Here is a 12003-nt window from a genome sequence, read left to right on the forward strand (position 1 = left end):
ACTTTCCTGACAAATATTTCCATCTTGGTTTGAAAAAAGACAGAAGCTTTCCAGGCTTTTATCTGTGTAAGAACAGATACATCTCTTTAATAAGGAATTGGGTTCTTTATTTTTAGATGGTCTTCCCTTTCTCAATTTCCACCATGCTTCATGCCTGGATTATTCAAACCTTCTCCTAAACACTCGTATTTTTACTTCTAAAGATTTTCCTGGGTAGAGGGCATTATATACTATTTTACTCATAGAACTATCCTTGCATCAATAAATAAATCACAAATCAGTATTTTCATCTGTAGCTCTCTCTTAAGCTCATATCCATAGATGCAAGTACCTTTCAGATATTTTTGAATGAATATCACCCATCAAGCATCTCACACGTACCACATCGAAAAGAGATTTCATTCTATTTCCCTCAAAGCCATTCTATCCTGGGGCCCTTCTCTGGTGGCTCAACGGGTTAGGACACAGTACTGCAAGCGAACCGCAGCCGCTTCAGTGTGAGTTTGATTCCTGGCCCCACAGGTGATCCACATGGCGCAGCAGACCTCGCCTGACCCACCCACTGCTCCCCTCAGCAGTGTACTTCGTCATTGGGCCTCTTCTGCTCCCACTCTGTCTCTGGTGAATCCTCTCACCCACTGCACCACTGGCCTGTACCCCAGTTCTGTATGCATAAATAAATCAATCTTTAAAAAAAAAAAGTTTCTACCCCATCTAGTCTAAGAGTGTCAAATGCCTCTTTTATCTCCCAGTATCCTACATTGCTAGCTCTCTGGCCAGAGTCACTTCAGTTTGTCTGTCCTTGGTTCTCCTCAATCTCATAAAGTCCAGCCCAGTCACTTAGCAAATTCCTTTGTTCCCAACTTAGATAATTACCTTAAAATTTGACACTCCATGCTCTGCCACCTCACTGCCACTGCTCTAATGCAGATTTTCTTAAATTTGTGTTATTTCCGCAATACCCTGTTCATTTCCCAGTTTTCTTGTGACTATAACTAGTATTTTCCCTAAATCAGTACATTTCATCATTATTTCCACTGGCTTTAATTCCAGGCTCTTTCCTGGAAATATTTTTATCAGAGGTGACCCACATGGCACAGCAGACCTCTCCTAACTCACCTGCTAGAAGACATTACCCTTCAAATGTAATGTCTAATGGGTTCTTTTCAATCCTTACCATCACAGAGACTCTCAGTATTCAATGCTCTTGACCGCTCTTTAAAAAAAAAACAAAAAAAAACAAAAAAAAAACAAAACTCCACTTCTAGGTCTTGGATTCCATGTCCCTGGTTATTTTCCTGTGTTTGTTTTTGGCCATATGTTTTGCAGCCTTCATCCTCTGCTCGCCCTAAAACTTCAGGGATCTAGAGAGCTCTGTGGTGGCTTCTCTTTTCAATCCATACATTTCTCCAGGTGATCTTTTCTTCTCTCTTGGCTTCAGCTGTGCTGACATTTATCTTGATCTGGGCCTTCTCCTGAGATGAAAACAGTATTTTTAAATTCTAAATGAATATTTGTAGTTTGATATGAACCTACAGATATGAATCTTTCATATGAAAACTGTGAAAGATTCCCAATGGAAATCTTTATCAATTTCCTTCAATCTCCTTCTTAATTATTTCTTACCACGAGTTCCTATTATCAACTGAGTTACACAAAGCAGACCCTAACTCACTAAACTTTTTAATAGCTCCCATTGCAATAAGAGCTAAGTTACAGGTCTTTAGGATGAACAGATCAGGCCCCTTTGAAGTCAAATACCATTCTCTAAACACAACTCAGCTGCAGCTGTCCTGGATGACTCTGCATGAGTTATGTTTACCATAAACTGACAACATCATTTCTCAATATGCATCAGTTGTTTTTTCTGCCTCAGTCATTTCTAAACTTACATCCTTACCCAAGGCATAGCACAGCCTAATAGTGGGGGAAGGTTTAACTATAATGGTTAAAACTCAACTAACAGAAGGTGGAAATCAATAGAGAAGTGACCCAATCTTCAGATCCTCTAATTCTGGATAATTTGGAGGCATGCTCTGTGCTTCTTAGAGGTTCCAGGCTGACTCATGTTTCTATTGTCCTCAGTTGTGACCCTGATAATGCACAGTTCCGTAGGGCTTCCTGTCCCTGCTCCCCCAAGCCAAGTCCTTCCAGGCTCTGCTTTTGTGGAAATGTTAAATAAAGGTAATTAGCTCAGAGGTAGTGGTCCCCAAAAGCAGGCCCTTTGTTTAAATTATAGGGCTCAATGTTGGGAGAGAATCAGGAGCATGTTGGTAATAGCAACCTCTTGGGATGCTGTAATATCACAGTTGTGAGGTTTTTGATTGCAGTGGCTCAAGATGGAATAGAGATAGAAGATATGTCAGGCCAGGCTCTATTTCTAGCACTTGAGGAGTATGAGAACATTGGTAACCATAAGGATCATCAAGTAAGTGCTTTTTGTGAACTTTTTTTGGAAGCCTGGAAGCAAAACAGTTGTTACCTAGGATAACAACAATGAAATATTATACATCTTTTAAAATGACTTTTGTGAATTTTTTAATAATACCCACAAAGATTTTTGACATATTATGTCTTCAAAAGAATAGTGACATAAATCTTAAAATTTTAGAGAAATTAAATTAAACTTCAGGGAAAAAATTATCTATACTCAGAAGACAATGTTGAAAGGAAAAATAACTACATGCTAAATGTGGCTATCTTGGAATGATAAAACTGAGAATGGAATTTTCTTTTACTTGCTTTTAAGATTTTTGTGTGACTATATTACTACATTGATGGATGGATGGATACATAAAAGGAGGAGAGAGAAGCCAATATTTTTAATATAAATTAAAATCTTTTAAAAGGTTTTGAAGTTTTATGTTGCCAATAGATACAAATTTTCTGAAAATTTTCTCTCTATAAACAAACAATGCAATAAGTTCTTTGTAAGCATTAGCATATCTGTATTTCTATTTTCTAGTGGAGAAAGTCTTACAGAATCCCTTCACTTAGAAATGAGCAAATTATCATCACATGAGTGACAATTTCAAGTATGAGATCAAATAGGTCCTAAAGTTGCTGAGCTGACTAGATAGGTCCACTAATGTATACTTTAAATTTCCAAATCTTATTCCATAAATGTTCTAACAACATACAGTTGTTCTTGACATTTGTTTATTATTTTTAAATTTTCTGTTACACTTATTTTTCTTGTCATTTTTTCCTGAAGTTGATCAAATTTGTTATTTTTTGAAAACATTCTAATTTTTCAAATCTTTGCTATAATATATTTCTTTTCTAGTTTATTAATTTTTGCCTCATTTTTAAACATTTTGCCACTTTCATGTCTCCTTTAGTCTATTATGTATATTTCCAAACTCTTAAATTGAATGTTCAGTTTCTGTACTATCTAGTCTTTCTTCTTTTCTAATGTTTGCAGTTAGGTTTACATTTTTCTCTACATGTTTTTTTAAGTATTCTATTGGTAGTATTTTCCAATTATTTACTTATGAGTACTTTTGATTTCCATTATATATTTTCTTTGGTTATAAATATATTCCAAAGTGATATTTTTATTGGTACATAAAAGAATATCAATGTCTGTAGAAAATGTGTTTTCTATGATACCTTATCCTTTAAAAATTATTTAGCCTTACTTTAAAGCTAATAAAGAGATTAATTTATATAAATGTCACACTGTGCTTAGAACTCACATAATTCTTGAGTCAGGGTTAATAAGGAGAAGGGGGAGGTTTTTTTTTTAAAATTTATGTCTTAGAATAATTTGTTAATTATATTTTGAAGTATTTTGTATATTTTTAAATTTTTGTCTATTTTTTAGCTAGTAAAAGTTATGTTATCCACCTCCTGTCAGGTTTTGAAGTTTTGTTAGAAAGTATATGCTATCTTAGAGTTGTTTAGGTCTACTGGTAATGACATTATAAATATAATGACTCCCTTTTTTGTTCTTCAACTCAGTGATGCTTTTTCCCTTAAAGACTAACTTTCCTTATATTACTGTAGTTAGATTTATTTGTTTAGTACCTTACTGGCATAACTTTTTCCTCATTTTACTTCATTCTTTGTATGTCTTCATATGTTAGGCATATCTCAGTCTCATATGGATATGTGTGTATTTATATTTGCTTTAATCAAAATCAGTAGCATTCTATACATTCTGACATGATTATTTTTATATAGATACTAGATAAATATAAATATTTAGAAGGAGTAAGTAAGTATAAATAACTGAAAGAAACCAGTGCTTCAAAAATTATGATTAGGGCCCTCCATGATGGCACAATGGGTTAGGATGCAGCTCTGCAAGCTGGCCACAGCCACTTCAGTGCAAACTCGATCCCTGGACCCAGAGGTGACCCACATGGTGCAGCAGACCCCTCCTACCTCGCCAGTTGCTCCCCTCAGCAGTGTACTTCCTCGATCTACCTATTCTGCTCCTCACTGTCTCTGATGAATCCTCTCACCTCCCCTGCATCTCTGGCCTGTACTCCAGTTCTGTATGCATAAATAAATAAATAAATCTTAAAAACAAACAAACAAAAAGTATTATTAATAGCTATACAAAATTCACGTGCTTAGAGAAAATTTTATCATCCTCAGGTTTTTACTACTATAAGTAATCTGTGATTAACTTCTTCATACTACATCTTTGTAAATTCCTGTTTCTTTATATAAAATTCTAGTTCAAAAGATATATTTTTAAAAACATTTTTTCATTCATAGCCACTGTGAATAGTTACTCAATAAAATACTGAGCCAACTAACACATCAGAAATTTAGGAAGGTAAGTTTTTCCCTGTGCCTTCAACAACGTTAGGAGTTATTTTTATTCTTGCTGTTTTAACAAGAAAAACCAAACAAAAGCAAAAACTATCTTGATATTTTATCAATCTCATATTTTCTGTATTGTCGATCATAATTTTACTTTTTAATGGTTATTTTTGATATATAAATAATATATATAGCAAGGGATATTAACTCCAAGTACTATACATTTTAATTTTTTATATATCTTTTAATTTTGTTTGTAGTATTTTTATGTACGAATGTCTGTTTTTATACACTCAGTAATAAAATATAATAATCTTTTTATTTATAATTTATTTTTCTTTATGAGTAGAATAATCTTTCCCCTAAAATTATACAAATGTTTATTACATATTTTCTAAGTCTTTTATAAATTCTTTAAATATCATAGACAATGTTTAAGTCTTTCCACTATTTGGAATGTCAACTGGTAAATTCCTTGAATACAGTTTCTTTTTCAAATAAGTAAGTAGGTATTTTTTGAATAACTTAAAAAAAATAGATTATTTTCTCACTGCATTGCAGAGGAGTCTTAGATATATATCAGTTAAGTAAATACTTCCTATTTCTTTCTAGACTGTATCATTTATTTCCTTTTAGACTATTACAGTGATTGCATATTTGTTCCACAGCTCGTGCCACATTTTTAAATCTCATTTGTTTATGTTTTATAATCTCATGGTTCAAGTGCATGCAGTTTTTTTTATTTTACAATATTTAATGGTTATTTTTGTCCAGTGTTTTTTCAGATAAACTTTAAAGTAATTTTCTGACATCTTTCTCCTCAAATGTCCTCTGAGGAATTGATTAGAGTTATGTAAGTTTTATAAACTAACTCAGCAATTAACTCTCAAATATGGCATAACTTTAACTCTAGTTAAGGGTAAAGTATAAATGGGATCTAGTGGATGCTAGATATATATATATCGGGAATGGGTGAGAAGCACAAATGTTTCCATAAGATATGTTTTCCTTGTTTTTGTCATGAACCTCAAGGAAATAAGGCAATGGAAAGGGGGTTTTCTTTCAGTGGCTTCACTGCCTTTTCCCCATGTAAAACATTTCACAGCTTGTCTCATTATAGCATTTGTAAAAACACAATCTGAAAGCAGTGGTGCATAAATGAATTATTTAAGTTTTGCAGCAAATCGTCCTGATCTTGCTTGCTGCTTCTTAATGCACTTTAAGTGAGCCCAGGGAGGCGATTCATAGAATGCACAGGGTGGAATTGTAAACCAAGTTTTATTAGCCACAAAAAGCCACACTATAACATTTATTAAGTATTAGAGACAGTGTGTTTAAATAAGTTTGATTCACTGAATAATCACTAACGTTGTAGCCATCTTCCCCAGATAGTAGCACTCCCTTGTCAAAAACATTTATTTTCTTGTCACTTCTGTTAATATAATGGGCTCTTGGGATTTTGTGAGAGTTTCTTAGCAAATTGTGATTTTCAACAAATTACTATGTGTCTCCCAATGAGTACAGATTTAATAGCTGGGGGGAGGAGAGGAAAACCACACACATCATTGACTGAAAGTACATCATCTTATTATCAGTACCACATTTAGGGACTTCAGCTGTCCTAGTTTGAAAACGAGAAGCCAAACATCCTCACAGTCCTTCCCAGTTCTCCCTTCAGTGAGCAGTGTCAATAAACTTGATGATGCCTTAGTCAGAATGGCCTGAGGCTTATTTCTTTTTCTTTAGGGTTACACCTCAGTTATCAGTTCTTCCCTTCCTAATTTTTTTCCCCTGATGCAAAATGAAACAGACAGACCTCAAAATATTCCTGAGTATAGGTGCGACTTTCTAATCTTATGCCAATAGGATGAGTTGAGCATAGGTCCTTCCAGAATGTTGTAAACATCTGCGTTAAATGTCTTTTTTTCTTTCTTTTTCCTAAAGATTTATTTATTTAATCATACAGAATTGGGTGCAGGCCAAAGGTACAGGGGTGGTGAGAGGATTCGCCAGACAGAGTGGGGAGCAGAACAGGCAGATCGATGAAGTACACTGCTGAGGGGAGCAGCTGGTGGGTCAGGAGAGGTCTGCCACGCCATGTGGGTCACTTCCAGGGCAGGGATGGAACTCATGCTGAAGTGGCTTCAGACTGCTGTGCTTCAACCCACTGCACCACCAGGGAGGGCCCAAATGTCCTTTTTACCTTTGACTAAGGTCATCATTTTCATTCCAGACAGAAAATAACACTAAAAGAAATTAAATATACCTAGGTGCTTGGATAGCTGCTAGCTGACAAGAACTTGAGTGACTGAATGTTCACCTTAGATATTTATGAAATGCTGCCTGTTTGGTGACTTGCCCAACTGTTCTATTAGCAGAGGCTGCAGATAGTAACGGATGTGTACATGTGTATATACTTGTGTGTCTGAACCTTAACTTTTGGAAGGAAGGAAGCATGGAAGAAAAGAAGGAAAGGGAAGGGAAGGGAAGAGAGGGATAGGAGGAGAGAAGAGCTCATTCATCCTTTCTTGTTGTTACTGTAAATAGTGCTTCTGACAGCGAGAGCCCCTAATTAATTGTCTTTCTTTCCTGATACACACACCTGTGCAGCTGCATCTTCAGAGATACTGAAATAGGATCCTCAGATGGGGCTAACGAATCATTGGATTTTACTGTCCTTATACCTTTTTGGAATCAATGAATAGATAAAATCTTTCCCAGGCCTACCAAGGTTGTGGTTGTCAGTCAGAAAGGGATTGTTTTTTCTCTGGGGTTCTGACTGCCCAGGATACTCATGTCCTTTGATGGGGCATGGGAGATTGATTTCAACTTGATGGTATGGGACACTGAGATTCACTGTTCTCATTCAAAAGATAATTCTTGAGCATCAACTGTACGCTAGGACTTCTGCTGGGTTTGGAGCTATTCTCTATGCTCAAGTTGTTCATTATTTACTGAGTGATTCAAAATAAGACAGATGAAATTGATAATAAATATGGTACTTTACACGACATGTGTAAACACAGGTGTTTACAAGAATAAAGAGACAGAACATTGACTAACTGAACTAAGTTTGGGTGAAGGTGATCGGTTGGCAAGGGGCTTGCAAAGTCTTTGTAAGTGTAAAACTCAAGCTGAAATCTGAATCTTGAATAGCAAAGCATTAAGTAGGAGCAACTGCCCAGGTTAAATGTTAGAGGCTGGTGAAAGTATTTGGAGAGTTGAGAAGATTTTAAAGTAGCTTGAAACCCCCATTTCTTTGTTCCAATTCTGCACAAGTCAAGTTTCTTTTGCTCTAGTTTTATCTGTCCCTTTGTTTTGTTTTCTTTGTATTCCATATATGCATAAAATAATACGTAGTTGTCTTTTTCTTCTAACTTACTTTGGTTAGCATAATCAGCATAATCAGTAGACTATAGTGGACGAATAAGGTTGCCTTGATGATTGGTTTGGTGTGAACCTATACCCTTCAATCATATGCAATTTGCAAACCATCATTACATCAATAAAAATAATGTGATCAAGTCAAAAGAAATTAGAAGCAAGGGAGGAAGTATTTATCAATCAACAAACAATATTAATTAGTGATAATGATGAATATGATGGCAGTAGTAGCAGATGTGATACAAATGGGGCTAAAACATTTAATTAAGGAAGAACATTGCTGTTGGTACAGATAAGAAACTCTTGCAGAGTAAGGATTCTTATGTGGCATATGAAAGCATCCACTCAGGAGGTAAATATAGACAAAAGAGATAGAAATCCTCATCCTGGCCTCTTATCTCAAACCTGCCCCTCAGGTTCCAAGGGAAAATATCACCTTAATTTACAAGTGCACTTGTTTAAGGTAGCTGCTTTCCAGTATTCATGTTCAGATAAATGGCAAAAGATTTCTATTTGACCCACTGAAACTACATTCTAATTTATGCATCACTCATGTTCAAAGTTGATGTCCATGGAAGCATGATAATCAATTTAGGACTTACATTTTACTTGAATTGTATTTATTTTGGGTTTATATTGTCATTATGAAATATTTCTCCTTTCAAGGATAATCTATTATGTGAATGAAAAGAGGGAGGGAGGAGGGGAAGCTGGTAAATTCCTATGTGGTCCAGTAACCCACAGGTTCTTTCTAATCAGGCCTGGCAGATTTTGACTAAGAACTCTGCCTTATAATGTTATGAAACCAGGCATACAATACCCCATCATTGATACTGTCCACCAAAATCTATAATTATGATTATTAGCATTTGTTGATTTATCTTTATCATAAAAAATCAAAAAGAAATCCATGACTAATTCTCTTACATATTTGGCTTAGAATTTCAATATTTCAGAGATCATGAAAAGCAGACTATTGCCAAGTAAGTGCATGGAAAAAGGGATGTGGCTGTGTCAACTGGTGGTTAAAAGGATCATGTGGTCGAGTTAAAAGCCCTTTTCTTAAATATCAATGCTATTTTGCTGTGTGGGAGCCAAGTATTAGCTACCCAGCCAGTGGAGTGGTATTAAAACACAGACTACATTTAATTTGCTTTACTTCAAGAGTGAACTTGGTTTGAACAAGTCTGATTTTCTTTCTTCTTCTTCTTTTTTTTTATGCCTGAAAACCTTTTACTGTAATTAAAAAGAAAACTTCTAACATGGGAGACATGAGAAGAGGTTGCATTTGACCAACATCTAGTACCTTATACAAAGATAGCTGAGAGTCTGTTGCAAAATATGGTCTGTCCTCTGAGCTACTGATTGGGTCTACTCTTTTGGAGTATAGACAGTAAGGCCTGGATTTGTTTCTTTGTTTGTTTCTTACTGAGTGCTTTCAAAAAAAAAGTTTCATTTAGTTCAACTGTTTTTCAAATCACATCAATGGTAATTCCAATTCTTAAAAACAAAAATCAAATTTTATGGGTATGATGCTCATTCAAAGCTTTTGTGTCAGAAGTTAGAGAAGGTTGTGCAAGGAATAGGAAGCTAAGGAAATTTTCAGTAAAAGATGAAAGGGGGTATAGTTTACAATTTTAGTTACTGGACTTACAGTTCTATTAAGTGATTACAACTACTGGGCTGGTTGCCAAAATTTCAGATAAAACCAGCAATCAGACCAGATCTAGGCTTGATTTGAAAGTCATAAGATCAGAAGTGAGAAACTAAATGTACTGGTTAAGAATATGAACTCTACAGTCAGACAAATTTGGGGTTAGAGCACAAATAAGGCACTTACTTGTTCTGTAACAATAAAGAATTAACTTCTTCAAAAGTTCAGTTTAGTTTCTTTAGCTGTAAAATTGAAACAACAGTATTAGACACACTTATTAGTTGATATTTATTGTTAAGTAGAGTTAGCTACTTATATTTATTCATACAGATTTGCAGATTTCTCTCTTATTTCAATAAATATGGTCTACTACTATAAATATTTTAATACACACATTGCATCAGGATTAATCAATGATAATTCCTTCAAACTAATACTTGTGGTTTTATTTTTTTTTTACATGATTCTATCATTTTTAAAGCACTTCTTTACTTCATAACAAAAAGTTATTCTAATCCACCTTGCTTTTTCTGCCTATGGCCTGGAAATGCATTTTACTAAGATGTTCTTATTCTTTCAGTAGAGAATGATAAATAGAAACCAGTATCTGAGTGTTGAACGTGTGTATTGCTAAGATATTTAAGGTGACAATTGAAACTTAAATATAAATTTCTACTTTGTTATTTACTTTTTTAGTATTTGTATCTTTATAGTTTGTCTTTTACCTTTTTGACAGGCTATGTTTTATGTTTTGTTTGGGTTTCATTTCCATTTTCTTATGCATTAGTTCTGTTGATTTTTGTTTCAAGATTATATTGATTTTGTATGTGGTGGTTTATACTTGTGGCTTGTTGAGAAATAATCTCAATCTCATTCTAATGGTTCACATTTTCACTCTCCTCTTCATTCATGTGTATGTTACCAGCAGTCATTTCTTCCAGATGAGGTTTGTTATTTTAATATTTCTTTCAAGCCTGGTTGGTGATGATGTATTCTTGAGATTTTTATTTTTCTGCATCCCCCCTTCATTGTTAACAAGTATTTCTGGATTAAATATTCTAGGTTGGAAGTCTTTTTCTTTGTGAACTCAGAATGTTTCCTGCCATTCTTTTATTGCTTGCCTCCATAGAGAAGTCCATAGGAGCCTGTTCCCGTATATATAACTCTATCTGAAGCTTTAAATATTCTTTCCTTGTCACTATTTCTTGTCACTTTGATTATAATGTGTGATGGATGTGTCTATTTGTTATTATTTTGTCTCTAACTCTTCTGGTCTCTTGGATAAGGTCATCTGGTTCTTTCCCTTTTCCAGATTAGGGGGATTCTCAAGTACTATTCCTTTAAATAAATTTTCTATGTCTTTCTCTCTCTTTCTTCTGGGATTCTTATGAAATTGATACAATTATACACACATACACACACACATAATTTATATATACATACCCACACACATATATACATATGTATACACTCACATATATAAAACTTTAAATTATCCCAAAGGTGACTTACACTCTTTACATTCTTTTTGATTCCATTTTATCTTTGATGATTCATGCATGCTGTGCCTCTGTGTATTCACATTTATTGATTCTATCAGCTCTGTGGTTTGTCTACTATTAGGTCCTTTACCATATTATTAAGATCAGTTATGCTATTTTTAAAGTTCATTAATTCTGTTTGGAACAGAATTTTTTTCTATCCTTATTATGTTCATTTTTTTTCTTATTTTGATAAGCATGATTATAGCTATTACCTTAAATTCATCATCTGTCTGGTTTATGTGGTTCTGTAAGACTGCAACTTCTTAGAGTTTGTTTTGTTGTTTTTCCATCATTTGTCCCATATTCCTTTATTTTTGCATTTTTAGTTTTTATAGATTGAGTTAAGACACCTTATGATAAATCAGTCTTGTGTTACACTTATAGGTTGCAGGGTATAATCCTTGGTTACTCACCTGGGGTCCCTAGGTGTCTGGTATTTTATCAAGCACCAACATCTCTGCACCATTCAGAAGGCTGCAGCAATAATGCTAGAAGAGGATAGAAGGGTAAGAGCCTGAGCAGTGGGGCACCAGAAAGTGCTGCTAGACAGTTCTAAGTTCAAGGCTTCTATGGTGCTGCAATTTCTTGAACTGAGTGTGGAGAGGTCTATAATTACCCCCTTCCATGGCCCAATTCATTAATACA

General features: G+C 34.6%; 1 pseudogene; it reads left to right on the forward strand.

Annotated features, from left to right (window-relative positions):
- The first annotated feature begins 2245 nt into the window (after positions 1 to 2245).
- The window catches only part of LOC101626595, a 31103-nt pseudogene continuing 21345 nt past the window's right edge, over positions 2246 to 12003 (forward strand).

Source organism: Condylura cristata, unplaced genomic scaffold, assembly GCF_000260355.1.
Source record: "Condylura cristata isolate star-nosed mole 26May11 unplaced genomic scaffold, ConCri1.0 scaffold00031, whole genome shotgun sequence".
NCBI lineage: Eukaryota > Metazoa > Chordata > Mammalia > Eulipotyphla > Talpidae > Condylura > Condylura cristata.